Below are 17,092 nucleotides of genomic sequence, written 5' to 3' on the forward strand. Positions count from 1 at the left end.
TCACCCCAGCTAGCGGCTTCTGCCCTGAAGCATGGGGGTTGAATCCCTTGCGTATTTGCGCCCTGCCTTACGTCACCGTGGATGCTTTCCTTATCCTTGAAGATGTCAAATCCTTTCTGGAGCTATTGGCTTCAGCGAGGGGGGAGGGGTGGCAGGGACTGTGGCAGGTCAATTATACACTGTGTCCTCAAGCAGTTCCATAGTGTGGCCTAGTAGCTAGAGGATGGGACTCAGAAGACCTGGGTTCTAGTCCTGGCTCTGCTGGGTGATCATAGAATCATAGAATATCAGGGTTGGAAGGGACCTCAGGAGGTCATCTAGTCCAACCCCCTGCTCAAAGCAGGACCAATCCCCAATTAAATCATCCCAGCCAGGGCTTTGTCAAGCCTGAAGTGATGCTGGCTCATGCCTCAGTTTCCCCACCTGTAAAATGGGGATAATGATACTGTCCTCCTTTGTGAAGTGCTTGGAAATCTATAGAGGTATTACTCTTATAATCAGGGTTAAATGAGTTGCCTCTCATTTTCATTGAATACCCCTTCTTCTTGTAATAGGAGCAAGATGAATGGGGCACCTGATTTACCTTCTCTGTCCCGTTAATTGATTTTAATCTGCCTCTGTCTTGGCCCCTTTTATTTGCCCCCTCTATACATTTCAGCCTTTTCATACCCTCCACTTGTCTGTATATACGTATTATTTTCTAGGTGCTTTCCGTGTACACAGTGTTGAAACCGTGTTGGTCCCAGGATATCAAAGTCACAAGGTGGGGGAGGGAAAAGCTATTACCTCCCCCATCTTGTCTTTCCATTTATTTCAGGTAAGTCTCTTCCTGTTGTTTGGCTCACAAACTAACAAAGACTACACTGATCTCACATGGGGACCATCATCTTGAAGGCTCTGAAGATGCTTTGCGAGCTGTGTCAACAGTAGAGGGATTACTTTGTGATCAGTGGAATGCAGCCACCTCTGGGGTGCAATGAAACAGCTGCTTAACACTGCACTCCACAGGACCGTTCCGGGCAGGAAGGAGCCTGTATCCAGCTGAAATTGCAGGGGCAACTGATGGAGGCAGAATACAATTAGCCTGAGCTGGAATCTGGCCAGGATAACGTTCCTGTACTTGTGAGGAGCTCTGTGGGATCTTTAACGAGCGCAGATGACCAGGGATAAAGCCGTGCGTCAGATCCAAAGGCCGTAACTGTGTGATGGGGGTATGCCAGGGTGTTTCTTGCAGCATCAGACACCCTGGGCATCACACCTAAATAACGCCCGGTTGAGCTATAACCTCTGGTAGGGCCCTGCACCCCCTTTAGGCTTTTTCTCCTCCCGTCTCATCCGGAATCGTGGTTCTCCCGTAAATGGAGACACTTGTTCTTCCTCTTCGCAGCTGTCATCCTCGCTGAGAAAGGCTCCGGGGGGGAGAAACAGCCAAGCGCACGGGTTGGAAGCCCAGCAATGTGCAGGTGTGGGTGGGCTGGGGGAGTGCAGGGGGTAACGCCAGAAAACGCGTTCCCTGTGGTTCTGGATGGATTCAAATGAGAGGCTCGAGGTACCTGGGTGGGAGGGGCCTGGAGTTTATCAGATTTCCCTAACATCACCCAGATGCGGGGCCACCTCGGTGGTTTGCTCCGGACCCGGAGCAGGCCCATCCTCCCTTTAACACCCAGGTGCGGCCCCTGGAGACTACACGTCCCAGCATGCACTGCTCCCCGACTTTGCTCTCCAAGGTGGAGCAGCACCTCTGTGTTCAAGGGGTGGCCAAATGTAAACTGCATGGCAGAGGGCTGCACATGGGGCACCCCGATTTCGGGACGCGGGGGAGGGGAGGGGACTCACAATTTGGCTAGGCGACCCCAGGGGCGAGTGGGGGGAATGTGTTTTGTGGGAAGCCAGGCATTAGCGCAGGCTGCACCCCCCCATCACTTCGCCCATGCCGAAGGGCTAGGCACGGCAGTCGAGGCTGTGGCCTTCTCGCCCTGGGTGCGATCCTGCCGCGAGGCGGCATTTGGAGAGGCAGGGCCTCACCCGAGAAAGGCTCCTATCAGTTCGCCACACCTCGTGATTATTTGCAAGCCTGGCACGTGTGGCATGTTGCACGTCGGCGCGAACTGTGCTCATCCAACCCCCGACTTGTTAAAGTTGGCAGGGGGTCGTTAACCGGCGGGGCCTTGGGCAGACAGGGGGATGGGGGGTGTTTGATCCCCAGTTAGCAATCACAGGAATGTACCTCCCGCAGTGGCCCCCCCTGCCAGCCTCCACTGTTGGTTTTGTTCCTGGGCCAGTTTTATTTGACTTGTTTTTGGACTGAGCCTCTGGAAAAAGTCAGGCTCCAGACGGTCGCTACATGCTGAAACTGGAATGATTCCTTCACGGAAACAGGGTGCAAGAGGGAATGACCGTTTCGCCCAGATCCTCAGGGTCACAGATGTAGCTGGGCTCAAAGGGAACAGGGCAAAGAGCTGTTGATGCTTAGTTCAAGGGCCTTATGACTCCATTAACGGGCTAACCTTGGCCAATAGGGCATCTCAGGTGAGCCGCAGGGAAAATGTCCTAACAGTGAGAGCTGGTCGCCTAGGCAATAATGCATCTGTGGAAATAGTGAAAGCCCCTTTGTTTGAGCGGCTGGACACAGCCCTGGAGCATTGACTGTATTTAACAGACTGCTCATTTGTGAAAGTTTGAACTGGTTTGTCAAGCAGCTGGAGTTCCCGTCTGCACATGTCCAGGCAGAGAAGCGACCTGCTAAACTCAGTGGACTGGCTTCCCTTGTGTCCAGAAGTCAGCTCTGCTAAGCTGCCTTGAGCCTTGTGAGTTTTGGGGCTGCCCTGGGGCCTGCTTGCTCATGGCTCCATTGTCCTGAATTTCCTCCGGGCAGTCACAGCCTTGAGGCGCAGTGACAGGAACAGCTCGTCCTGCAGGGCACAAGCTAAAAGTGGGCAACCGCCATGAAAGCGTGAGCTGGATCTTCCTCTGCCTTGTGCATCACCAAGGGAATTATCAGTGAAGTTTTCCCCCTGTGGCGGCAGCTGGCTCACCGATGAACACGCCGTGGGCAGGAATTAGAAGCTGGCTATTCGGATCCCAGCTTGAGGGTGTGGTCCTGGCACTCAGGAAACATCGTCTGCCCCCCACGTTGATCGGCAGCGGCTGAGAAGTCGCAGTCCCACATTCGTGTTGCAGTCGCTTTCCAGAAGCACTTACGCCCATCCCAGAGTCTGAGCCCTGGGGAGGGGGCTGCCCGTCCGCCCCTCCTTCTGGGGAAATGGCTCAACCTGTTCTCGCAGCTGAATGTGCTCAGACGGTTGAATGGGACTTTGTTTCCAGCCAGCAAAGAGGCTGCTGTGTAGCATTTTGACAGAGAGGGGTGTGCAGCGGGGGTGGGGGGGGCTATCCCCTGGAGAAGGCATTAATCCACCCAACCATTCCTAGCCAACAGAAACCTATTGAAGCATGAAATAATGCTTGCACAGAAGAGCTGATGTGGGCTTAGCCGGCTCGCCCTGCGTGCTGCTGCGGGGGGAAAGGCCCTTCCCTGCAACCGCTGCGGGACAAAACATCCTCGAGGATCCCCTGGGCAGGAGAGGAGCAAGCGCACAGCTGTTGCCAACAGGTTTGCCATGAGCATTCCTGCTTGCTTCCCAGCCCCGCCTGCCCTTGCGTGAGGATGTTGGCACCATTGTTGCCCGTGGGCCTTGCTCATGATGGGCAGCGAGGGAGTGACGGTCCTGGAGAGGGGCATCCTCTTGGCAGCCAGTCGGGTAGCTGCAGCACGTGCTACAGCAGGGTAAACTTCCTCTACAGGCTGCTTCCCTGCTGGCTTGACTCACCCCCTTACACACCTGTGGCAAGAGGGCATATCTCTGGTCCTGCAGCCCCTGGTACTGCAGGATTTGAGCTCCTCCTCATCTTCAATGTCTTTACCCTGCCAGCGCCCAGCAGTGCTGCTCTCCCTATTTTGCAGGTGGGAAACTGAGGCACGGAGAGACTAAGGGACTCACCCAAGGTCACCCAGGGAGTCTGTGGTGGAGCTGGGAGTTGAATCCTGCAGGCCCCAGGGTTAGTGCCTTCACCACTGGGTCTCTCCTTGCAATAGCAGGGGCGATGGAGGGCTGCAGAGATGGCGAGCGGAGCTTCTGGGGGAAGGGCTGTGACCAGGAGCACTAGCGGAGGAAGCCTTGGAGTGCAGAAGGAAAGGCAGTATGGTCAAGTGTCTAGAGCACCTGAATGAGATTCAGGAAACCTGGCTTCAAGGCCCAGCACTGGCCTATGGCGTGGCCTTGGGCAAATCCCTGCATCTCTCGATGCCCCGGTTTCCCCTCTCCTGCCCCTCTGTCTATTGATCTTGTAAGTGCATTGCGGCAGGGGCTCTCTCTCACCATGGGGACGTACAGCGCCTTGCGCAGTGGGGTCCTGCTCTCAGCTGGGTGCTCCTCTAATACAGTTAATAAATAACGGGCAGATGAGATCCTGGACAGCACAAGAGCTGACTGCAGAAGGGGCCGGGGATAAAGGAGAAAACAAGGTGCTGGTGCCCCGGGGACCTAGACATTCTTCCACGGACCCAAGCGCCCCCTTGTCCTGAGCAGGGGTGTCTCCTGCTTCTCGGCCGTTCAGGATGTTGCTTGGGAGGCCGTGCGGCTCCCGGGGAGATCGGGAGGGTGGAGGGATCTCCTTGGATCAGAGCTGTCACCTGGAGCTTGGCTCTGTCTCCTGAGGGCTCTCTCACTGGGCGGGAAGCTTCCCTTTCTACCCCGCTGGTAAATCATTTGCCCCTCAGCTTGGGCTTGACAACAATGGAAAAGAGAGAAATGCAGCCATGGAAGTGAGAGTGCATTAGCGAGAGCCTTCTAGACCGACTAGGGTGACCAGACGTACTGATATTCAGTGCTGTGGCTTATGTAAGCCACTATGCCCTGCCTCCCCCGGAAAGAAACAGCGTCCTGATTTGTCAGACTTGCCGTCTGGTCCCCCTAAGACGGACAGATCTGGTTTAATAGCGGGAGCTTTGCTGGAGCCTGCTGCTGAGTCCCTGGGAAAGCTTCAACTCCTGGCCCTGACGTGCCACACGGAGGTACGCAGCGGTGATCTGTACTGACCGCGACTGCCCTGCAGGGGCATCCATGCGGGCAGAGGCGGATGGAGATTTACTGGGGCCCTGGGCACAAAGAACATTTAGGCCCCGCACGCCCCTGGGGGCCCAGGATCGCTGGAACCGGGGTGCTCGGGGTGGCCAGGTGCCCCCCTCCTTTTTAACGTGGGCTTAGTAGCCTGGGGTAGGCGCAGAGCGGCGGGGGCAGGGGCTGCGGTTCGCAGGGGGGATAAGGTGATCAGCTCCCCCACCATGAAGAGCAGCCCCTGCTACCGGCGCCAGCCTCTTCCAGGTGGGGGGCTGAGGTGGGTCTTAGCCCCTCCCTCGCCATGGGGCCACGCCCCCTGCTCCTCCTCTTCCCCCTGAGGCGCGGCCCCCTGGCCAGGCTGGAAGCTGGACGCAGGTGCTGGGCCCTGGTCAGAGCTGCCCAGGGAGCCCAGGTGGCCACTGTGGGGAGCCCCACACCCCCCACCTGCCCTGGGCAGTGCACCCAGGGGGGCAGGGACATGGGCCGGGGGCTGCTCTTGGCAGGGGGAGGGGGAGAGAAAAAGGAGCAGGGGGCAGGGCCACAGTTCCAGACCCAGTGGCCCCCCCCATGTCTACACAGGTCCCAGTGCTCGTGGGACCCTCAAATTGGCTGGGGCCCCTGGGCACGGGATGTGCATTAATCTGCCACTGCACCCGGGAGTGGCTAAGGGTCCAACCCAGCTCCCATGGACCAATCCTCATTGACCCTAATTCCAGCATCCCATCCCATCAGGCCCTGGGCTCAGAGTAAAGCCACAGACGGATGCTCTAGGCACTGGGCTGTTCCTGGGTTGCTCCAAAGTCCTGGTCAGGATGCTGGAGGGGAGGGTCCACAGGATGTTATACCCACGCAGGGCTGGAGCGGGGTGGGGGCATTGTGCTGCGTGACCTGCGGCTAGGGCTTAGGGCAGCATGTGCCCTATTGCCTGGTCCTGGTGCTTTAAAAAAGCCCTTTCTATTTCAAAGATAAATGCTCGAGTCAAGCCGCAGCCCCAAATAGACATTCTGGCGGCACACCCGGTCATTAGAGAAAGCGGGCGTTCCCGGCAGAGACAGGAACGGCCCCCGCCCGCCAACCCCCCGGCCAGCGCACGGATGCAGCCTGTGCCTCTCTGGGCCCTATTGTCTGACACCCCCTCCTCTCATAATTCCCCACAATGGGGAAAATTTCAAATCGATAAAAATAAAAAAATGCTTCACATTTTTGAAATGATCCACAAATAAAACTCGAGTCCTTCTAGGCCTGTGTACAGAACAGATGACACCACACAAAGCTGAACAAGGGGAAGGCCCCTCTTAGGATCTAACGAGGCTCTGAGGTCTGCCTGTCCCTGGGCTCTGAATGATCCACCCCGGTCCAGGTGACAGTGTCTCTGTGCTCTGTTACCTTGGCACCCCCCAGAAATAACATATTTCTCATAGAAGGATCTGGGTCCTAACCCTGCACCTTTGAAGCCAAACAGCAGCTTCACCGTAGGCTTCGGTGGGCTCAGGATTAGGCCCCTCACGCGTTTGATTCTGGTGCTGCAGTGACTGTGGAAGCAGCTATGCTGCCCTGAGAATGAGCCTCTGCTTTACCGAGCGGAGGAACGCTGGCCAGGCGTTTCCCGCTGCAGTGTTCAAAATGTGTCAGGGGATCTTTAATTCTGACCCAGAGAGGTCACCAGAGACAGGACAAGAGGGGTGGGGCTTTAGCTTCTCACCTCAGCTTAGAACGGAGCCCATCCAGCTGTGAGGCACACTCAACATTGCCTGCAAGGCAGACTCCAGCTGGGGGCTTAAACCCTAGGTCTTCTCCTCCATGGCTGAGCCTGGCCAGCCGAACCACCACAAGACTTTCACAAAACCTGGAAAGATCCCCTCCATGTTCCTCCTCGGGGCGTTGGAAGAAGCAAAAAGGAGACAATCTCTTGAAAATCCATCCCCTGTTTTGCATAAGACCCAGCACATGCTAGGCCAGATGCTCTGTGTAGATGGCCAGCCAAAGTGGAAGTGCTCAGTAAAGCTGCCAGGAGAGTGAAAAACTGTATCAATTCCAGGATCTTGGAGATTTGGGAAACATACAGGGTTTCCATGGAGACGACCGCATTGGATCACACCTGAAGTCTGGAGGAAGCTTGCTGTTCGATCCCTTGGCTGATGTTCCTTGGGTGTCTTAGCAAAAAGAAACCACCAAGATCCCACTGACCGGGGGAAATATTTAAGCAGGCTCATGCTCAGCATTTTGCTTGGCCTGGGATCAGGCTGGAGAAGTGACCGTGAGATGCCCTAAGCTGAACTTTCCCAGTGAGAAATGGGTGGCTGGCGCTAAGCGTGCCCAGGGGGCGAGGATCAGGGTTGTCCCATGCAAATCTGGGGCCATCTGAATGGAGTGTTACAGGTGCCATTCTTTGGGAAGTGAGCCTGGGAAACCAAAAGCTGGCTGGCGGCAGCGGGAATCGTTTCCAGAAGAATTTGCTGATGGGAGAGATTTTAGGAGACATTAGCTCCAGAAGGGCGCAGAGAAATACAAGCCAGAGTCTCTGCGAGCAAGCTACAGCTGCGGTATAGGACTTGCCATTCGACCGATCCAGCTAATCTACTGTCCTGTCTATCATGATGGCCAATGCCAGATGCATGTAACGTCCTCCAACAGGGATGAGAATCAATGGCATGTGACCCACGTAACTAACCAAAGAAGGGCAAGCTGCCAAATATTCTACACCAAACTGTTGGCTGCGAACGATCCTCAGAGGGATGACGCAAAGCAGGTCGGATGCTTTTGAGAATTTCATGGTCTGCTTGTGACCAATTTATGGGCGCGACGAAAGAGGCTCAGATTCATCGAAGAGTGTGAATTATTTGCTGAGCCGCAGCAGTACGTACTGTAAGACTGCTCTAAAGGACAAGAGTCAGCAATAAGCCAGACTAGAGATAACCGCTTCATGCCGAAAAAGAGGAGACTCCGTTTATTATTATAGTAATTAGCAGAGCCCCATGTGCCCCACAGCACAATGGGACCAAATTCTGCAGCATTGCCATTGTATTGCGTAGAACCAGTGAATGTTGCTATCGCCATGACGTGGCCTTCACACCCATTCTCCTGCCACCCCAAACACACACACAGCTAGAGCTCAGAGGTGAAAATCCTCATTGGTGGAGCACGTGTTGAGTAGTTTTGACCATGCTTATTTCTCAGGGTGGGTTTTTCGTTGCTCTCTCTGTGCTCCCGGGCTTCAGCTTCTGTGATGTTAGTCAGGGAACCCCGCTCAGAACCAGCTGCATCCCGTGCCCTGTTATCTCCCTTAGTGGGGAAAGCTGCAGAACAAGAGGCAGGCAGGTCCCAGAAGGGCAGGGTGACAGACAGAACAGAGAATGCTGGGCAACTAAATGCAGCAAAATGGGGGATTCCATCATCACATTATGCAGCCAGGGCGTTGCAGCGTCTACAGGGCCCTGACTGAGGTGAATGGGGCATGTCACACCTCTCCATGCTCTTATGTCAGGCTCTCTGCAGACACAGGTAGATGGCACTGCATCGGGTTAATCTCAAAAACCGGAAGCGAGTGTTTCTGTGTAACCATCAGGGCAGGAAACAATTTTTTTAACTGTCAGGTCAGGTTCTGGAACACAATCCTGCCCTGAGGGGCTGAATTCTGCAGCAGATTCCACTGCTGTGGAATCACGGAGCTACCAGCGGGTCCCTGTCCATGTAAGAGGTACAATGAAACCATCACCAGGGCACCTTTCCTTCATGCTACCCGTGGGCCTCAACACAACCCCAGAGAGATCATCTCAACAGGAAAGATTACATGGCCTCTCTCCCGAGACTGCCAATGAGAAGGGCCAGCTAGGGCCAGTTGGGCTGGAGGTTCCTGTGACAAGGATAATAGTTCACTGGAAACTGGCGCGAGGAGACTCACCAAACCCATTTCACCTATACTCTCGAATAGCCAACAGACAGTACTGCCGTCTGACATCTGACCATCCTCCCAGCGGTTGCTAATGGACCCATCGCTGTAGTAGCTACCGTAGGTGCTAAATTTGAACTAACCCCATCGAGTGGAAGGCTCAGTCTCCTATTATCCATCCATCCATCCCCATTATGGTGGCCACTGATGCATCCCTAGATGCTGGCCATTCATGGGCCCACCTCCGCCTGTGTGCACCTGCCCCTGCCAGCCGGACCTCACATGCACGGTGTGTGTGAGGCCATGCCGGTGGGGCGGGGTTGTGCACTGTTCAGAATGGCTGTGTCCTCCATCCTGTGCGGGATACTGGACCAAACCACGTCTGGTTTTATGTCCATACCGGACAGGGGACAAGCCTCGAAAACCAGGACTGTCCGGCTTACAAACCGGACAAATGGCTGGCCTAATCCCCATACATCCGTACATATATCATCCATCCTTACATATCTCTCTCTCCATCTATTGAGCCATCCGTGTTTTTTTACGGACACCATCACCAGGCTATCTGGATGCCCTCCAGTCCCCAGGGCCAGCCAATCCCTGCACCTTCCTCGTTCAAAGAAATTCTAAGAGGGATGAAAACATTGCATTGGATTTTCTTGGTGGCATGGCAACCCCTGGGCTCTCTCCTTGTCGGCAGGGGATGGGTTTCCAAATGTGGTACCAGCAGGAGGCAACCCCATGAATTCACTTCCTCGGGCCAAAACTCTCCAAGGATTCCTCTCCAGGGAACAGCAAGTGGCGTCTGCTAGGGCAGCCAGCCTAGAGATTCATGAATTGCTGCTCAATGGGAGCTACCTCAGGCGTTAAACTGCTATCATTCTTCATGCAATCCCTCTGCCTGTCAATGGAGGAGGCTGTCAAGGGGCCGTAAATGTGGTCTGAGCACAGGAGAAGTAGCAGAACCGGGTGAGAGAGAGGTAGCCGGCTGGGAGAGCCAGGGTCAGAACCAATGTGGGATACAACTGAAGCAGGGACCACTGTGTGTGCAACACGCCCAGGCTACATTAACCGACATCTCCCCTTCACCTGGGTGCGTTAGAGAGAGAAGCGATGGGTCCAGCTCTAACATTCTCCTAATCCTCGCCACCGGGCACACCCTTGTGATGGGTGCCATGCAGTGCACGAGGGCTGGACCGGCGGCTTGCTGCACTGTCCCGATTAGAGGGACCCCATTAACTCGCCCAGCCAGACTGGAAGGACTAAAGCATGGATCATGGAGAGAGGCCCACAGGCTGCGGTGTTGACAAGACACTAACCCAGGAGACGCTAGGGATGCTGGCAGGGTGTATTGGCTCTACTCGGCAAAATAACCGTGGCACCAGAAAGAGGAGGTAAGGATAGGAGCATGTTACATCAGTGTCTCTCATGATCTCACGCTGTTGCATCCTTTGTCCTCTTCTTATCTGCTCTGCTGCTGGTTTGTCGGGGATAGAATGTGCCCTGGTGTCAATAAATAATTAAGGTTGGTTGAAAAGTTTCCATCAAAACTGTTTGGTGAAGGAAAAGTGGGGTTCTGACTAAATCAAATTGTTCGTGGGCAACGTCTGCGTCCTGCGGGAAATTGCAGTTTTTCATCAAAAACCTGAACACACAAAAATGAAATATTTTGACTGGAATATGCCGCTGTGGTGCCTCATGGGAGTTGTACTTCTGTTGCCTCATGTCCTCATTCTCAGTGGGCCAAGCTCCTCAGTGGGATTTTATGTCCCATGATGCACTGCAACCAGGGGTTTAGAGGTCTGCTTGGACCTAATTTTTGGGCCCAACCCAGAGAGGGTCTGGCTGGGTTCAGGTCAGGGTGTAGGACTCTTATATGGGATTCCCATCATGCACCACTTGCCCTCACCAAGATGGGAATCCCGGGTGCATCATGGGATATGCAGTCTGACCCGGGTGCCTGGCCTGTAGAGGGGAGTGGGAGCATGCTGACTCTGGAGTGGAAGATGGCAGCTCTTTAACAGCACCCAGCAACACTACACAATGATGTGGGACTAGAAAAAAGACTACTGTATCCAGCAAGGCTAGGGGCCTGCACTGCAAAGTTCAGATCTAGAGCCAAACTCTCCCAAGGCATGGGGGTGCTTGAACTGGGCTGTTAGGGGGCTTATTCCTTCACCCACTTACTTCCCTGGTCCTTCTCGCATGAACAGAGAGCAACAATACCTGAAGTCCAAAGGTGCAAACAATTCAATGTTTATTGGGGTGAACTTCCAGCAAGCATGATTCCAGTTTCCTTCCTTAGTGTCCCCCTTCCCAGCTCTGACACCACAGAGCCTTACACCTGTGTCCCTGTTCCTGTTCCCCCCTTAGAAAAACATGATTCCAATTTCCTTACCCCCATTCCCTGTTCCCATTTCCCCCTTCAGCCAAACATGATTCCAATTTCCCCACCCCCATTCCCTGTTCCAATCCCCCCCGCACCCCCACACCCACTCACTTCCTGATTGACTGCAGACTATATAGTAAAACTTGAGTTCTGCTTAGCTATACCTTAACCAATCATTTTCCTGAAATTTAACTGACCAATCCTAACATATTGTAACATGATTATGTGACCAATTATATCCCACCACCTTATTTAGTTTACACCCAGCAAAATTATAATTATATAGCAGACAGAAACAATCACAGAACCAGGCAGAGATTATACAGATAAACCATAGCAAAGTGGGAACTATAATGACAAAACAATACAGAAGTGAGGATTTCACATCCCAGCTATTGATAAGTGAGTTCTTGCCAGACAGGTTGCTCTCAAACTAAGTTTCCTTTTACATCTTCTAGGCACTTCCCTTTCTCTGGAGGCGATAGGCACTATCAGGACAGGATTGTATCCTAACAGCCCAATAGCACCTTCTTTCAATGTGACTAGTTTGGAATGTGAGGATCTGACCATTCGTTTCCCAGCTTACGGCTGCATCTGCTGCTTAGCCAAAGGCCTTAGCCTAAGAACAGGGCCTCAGACTGTCACAGTAAGAGAAGGCTCTTACACCGGCAGACTGTGATTTTGATTCTTTCTTTTATACCTCTAGAACTAGCCAAGTGCTAAGAATACACCTAAATTCTTAGAGTATAGGCCTTTACAGACAGGCCTGAATATCTATAGCCTAACACGGGCCAGACTCCAGCATCCAGTAGAAAGCGCACAGGGGATTTTAGGAAGGAGATGCAGTTGCCGGGGCTGAGCTGAGTCGTGAAAAACATCCTTGGTTTCAAGTGAGCCCCCAGAACCCAAAGCAGAACTCAGCCCCATGAGCTTTGCCTGCTTTCACTTGCAGCCGTCCGTCAGGATCTGGGGGACAGCAGCAGCTGGCTGTGGTCTGTGCACCTTGAGGACGAACAGCTTAGCCCAGGGGTCTCTTGCTGGCCTGTCTCTGCTGCAGGCGGGGGCTAGTTACATGCCAAACTCAACAGCTCTGGTAACAAAACTCGGGGGGGGGGGTTTGCTGCAAGGCTCTTACTGAGCTTTAAGAACCACCTCAGAGGGAATGTGCTCAGGACCCCCCATTCCTGCTCCGGGGGGACATGCTGTGGGAGAGATTCGATACCTTCGTGGTCAAGACCCCAGCAGTCTAACCCCTCCTCCAAATGACATCCCCTCCAGCAGAACAGCGCCCCCTAGCACCATGCCAGATACACCAGGCTCAGAGAGAGGCCTGCCCCATACCGATTCATCCGCCTGCTTCTTGCATCGCCTTGGGGGTGTTGTGTGTGTGTGTGCGTGTGGGAGGGGTTGTCTCCCATTAGGGTGACCAGATGTCTTGATTTTATAGGGACAGTCCCGATATTTGGGCCTTTTTCTTATATAGGCTCCTATTACCCCCCCACACCCTCCGTCCCGATTTTTCACACTTGCTGTCTGGTCACCCTATCTCCCATCCAAGCACTGAACAGACCCCTCCCTGCTTAGATCCGTGGGAGAGCTGAGGGGATTGGGAATGCCACCTCCCAGTGTTGATGCGGCCACTCCCCCTGCTCCCCCCCAGCTACGCTCCCCCACTGATCACATCAAAGGTGGCGCCTTAGGTGCTGACTCCCTGGGTGCTCCGGGGCTGGAGCACCCACGGGGAAAATTTGGTGGGTGCAGAGCCCCCACTGGCAGCCCCCCGCCCCACCCACGACCACAGCTCACCTCTGCTCCACCTCCTCCCCTGAACCCACCTCCCTGCTCTGCTTCTCCGCCCCTCCAGGCTTCCCGCAAATCAGCTGTTCGGCGGGAAGCCTGGGAGGGCAGAGAAGCAGGCGGCGGCTTCCCGCTCAGGCCGAGGGTGGCGGAGGTGAGCTGGGGCGGGGAGCAGTTCCCCTGCATGCCCCCCCACCCGGGTTACCTGCTGCGGCGCGGGTGGCCCTCCTCACGACCCCCCGCCCCAGCTCACCTCTGCCTCCCTGGACCTGAGTGCGAAGCCACCGCCTGCTTCTCAGCCCGCCCCGGCTTCCTGCGCGAACAGCTGATTCACGGGAAGCCGGCGGGGAGGGGGCGGAGAAGCAGGGCGGGGCGGTGGGTTCAGGGGGGGAGGCGGAGCGGAGGTGAGCTGTGGTCATGGGTGGGGCGGGGAGCTGCCGGTGGGTGCTCTGCACCCTCCAAATTTTCCCCGTGGGTGCTCCAGGGCTGGAGCACCCATGGAGTCGGCGCCTAAGGTGCCACTTTTGGCCAGTTGTTAAATTTAGAAGCCCTTTTGGAACTGGTTCTCCCTCGCGGAACAACTGGTTCTAAAAGGGCTTCTAAATTTAACAACCGGTTCTAGCAAACCGGCCCCAGCTCACCACTGGATGCAGCCACGCACAGTCCCATAATCACCAGCCGCAGGCCCTGGCAACGCCCTGCGGGGAAGAGGGAAATGCCCGGCCATCAGCTCCTTTGCCAAAAGAACAGCCCCCGAATGGAAGGACTCTGGGAGGGTGCTGGTCGTGTGAATGAAATGAACGAACAACTTCCTGGGGTGCCCATCGGGAGAGGGAGATCAGCCCTCGGCTCCCCACTCCTGCCTGCTGAGGGGCGTCGGGCCAGGCCCGGAAAGCAAAGCAAACTAACAGGCAGCCCAGGGCGTCTCCCCAGCCCTGTCATTAGAGCTCTGTTGCCGTCTGGCTTTAAGTGCAGGCTCTTGCTGCTGCACACGGAGCGCGGCTCCAAGATGAGGGTGGGAGGGGGCTATTTCTGTGTGCACCCTCCCCCCCCGCCCACCCTTTGCTCCTGTCCACCTGTTCTGATGCAGGCACTTCTGGAGCAAGGCGAGAGGCTCTCATGTCTGGCTCCCCCGTAGGCTCCACAAAGCTACCTCCTGTTTCTCTCTGCTGCAGGAATATTGACCCCTCGGGGCCCCATCTTGCTTCCCCCACCAGGAGCCCTCGCGATTCAGGCCTCTGGTCCCGGCAGGTGTTTAGACTGATCCCACCTGGGTATATGTTCCTGTCTGCCTCGCCAGGCTTCAGCTTGGATGTAGATTATAGAAACCCTGCCCTCTCCCTACCCCCAATAGCTTGGGAGAGGGATCCTGGGCAGGGAGGTGCATGGTGCACTGGGATTAAAGACACCCAAAGGGTTAGTGATTTCTCTGAGCCGTGGTAAGAAAACAGCGTGTGATGGACCGAAGGCTACAAGCTGGGCAGGATGTCTGGGCGCCGGAGTTCATGGAGATCTTTTCCCTTTGATGCATTTATCAGTGAGGCCCAGACGATCAGCTGCTGAGGTTGTCACCTGGGGGAATTATCTGAGATGTTATTTCCTTCAGAGGTTTCCATGGACCGGCTCTGGTGGAAGCCCCAGAGGGGGAGGGAGTCCAGACGATCAGCTGCTGAGGTTGTCACCTGGGGGAATTATCTGAGATGTTATTTCCTTCAGAGGTTTCCATGGACCGGCTCTGGTGGAAGCCCCAGAGGGGGAGGGAGTCCAGACTTTCCTGTCCTCCCCCATGCTCTTTCATCTGCTACCAGACGTTTTCTGCACAGCTGCTGTGGGAACATCTCAAACCCTGCAGGCACTCCTGGCATGAGTTGCTTCTAGGATGATAGAGCAGCACTGCTATGTGTAAACACAGCACCAGATGGCCCCATTGTACAGAGGGGGAAACTGAGGCACAGAGCGGGAGGTGACTAGACCCAGGCCTAGAACCCAGGACTCATGATACTTAGCCCCCTGCTATACCCACTAAACCATGCTGCTGCCCTGCTGCCTGTTGTTACATTTAAATACAGGTGCTGTCTTCAAGACCCTCAGTTGCCACTGCAGCCCTCTGTGTTGCCAAGTTGGGGGCATCCCTGTCCTGTCTGACAGGGGTGGAGCTGCTCTGAAGCACACAGCTTGCTGGGACGGATCTGAGTCGAGCGTTCGCTGCTTGCGCATCTAAAGGGAGGGTAGTTCTGAGTGCCCAAGAGCTGGGCTGTGTTTGGCCGGGGGCCTGGGGAAGAGAACAGCTTGCGGGGCCCTGAGCCCACGGCAGTAACTAGAGCATGGAGGGGGAAGAGAGCGGAATGCAAAGCGGGTGGAAAAACACCTTTGTGGCTGGTGGCTTTTGTGGGAATTTTGGCCAGAAAAGCTGGGATCGGAAGGCTAAAACCCTTATATTTTCCATAAGAAACCACGTCTGAATTCTCAGCCTGACTGAACAAACCCATGGGAATGGGAAAATGTGGAGCGGGAGTTGGAGAACCAGACCAATGTAATAAAAGAAACCACATGACTCAAAGGTTCCAGAAACCTGTTCCACTCTGGCTGAAACGATCTTGCGAGGCATACCCCTGAACTCTCTCCCCATGGAGTACCATGGAGGGTGGCAGCCGGCCTGTGATATGTACCCCAAGAGCAGCCAGAGTGCTGGGTTTACGCCCGAGTGAGCAGCCAAAGAACCAGAGAAGCTGGACAATTAATATAACAACTTAGAATTGTTTATCCCTCGATCCCAAAGCACTTGACAAAGGAGGTTGGATTCATCAGCCCCATTTTACAGATGAGGAAATCGAGGCATGAAGCCATAACAGGACTTGTCCACGGTCACGCCGCAGATCAGTGGCAGGGCTGGGAGAAGACCCCAGGTCTCTTCAGGCCCAGCCCAATGTCCCATTGCAGGATTGCTCCCAACAGTCCTGTTTGAAATGTCCCCCACCATGGGGCTCCCTCGGCAGACTGTTCCACAGATCTTCAGAGCAGGACCCTTCCCGCATCACTAGCCTACATGGCCCCTTTCCCAGTGTCACCCCCTAAGTTCTGGGTAGACTGCCAGGCATCCCCCAAAGCAAGGCCTGTCCCTCCTTGGTGTTTGCTAGAGATGAAAACCTGGATCTGAAGTGCCCCAGGCACTGGGGGAATCAACTCTGCCTCTTGCAGCTAAGGCCCATCCCCCCGTCACTGCCCTTGTCCCTATTTCCGGACTTCTCTACACTGGTGTCCTTTGAATTGATTTTTAAATCAGTTTCATTCAAACAGATTCTGCGGGCTGGATGCTCTGGTTTGATTTAAGAGCAGCTTGTTTCCATTTAGCTTGAGCCAATTCCCCATTGACCTAAAGTGAAGTAAGCTGATCAGAAACTGACAAAAGAGCGTCCACACACAGGTATACACTAGTCTAACTACACTGGTTTAAAATCCCACCTGCAAACTGGCCTTATGGTACTTTCCTGGCCCTCATTACCTGAGCACCTCACTATCTTTACCATATTTATCCACCCCATGAGGCAGGGCAGTGCTGTTATCCCCAGTGTACTGCTGGGGAAATTGAGGCACAGGGGGGTCTGTCTACACTGCACACCAGGCCTGGACTCTGGCTCAGGTTTGAGCCCCAACCCTCTTTCTGTCCACACGCAAACCAGTCTGGTTCAGGTCCCCAAGCACTCAGGGCCCAGTCCTAGGACCCCACTTGGGGAGGTCAGAGCCTGAGTCCTGCTGCGACTCGGGTCTCAGCCCCACCAGTTTGCAGGGGGTACACATCTCAAGCCGCAGCCCCGGGTCAGACGGTCTGCATGGGGCAGGCCAGTGTTAGCACAACTCTGAGCCCCGGGGCCAGCAGCTGCACACCTGGGGAGGGGTGGG

Source organism: Lepidochelys kempii, chromosome 7, assembly GCF_965140285.1.
Source record: "Lepidochelys kempii isolate rLepKem1 chromosome 7, rLepKem1.hap1, whole genome shotgun sequence".
Lineage (NCBI taxonomy): Eukaryota > Metazoa > Chordata > Testudines > Cheloniidae > Lepidochelys > Lepidochelys kempii.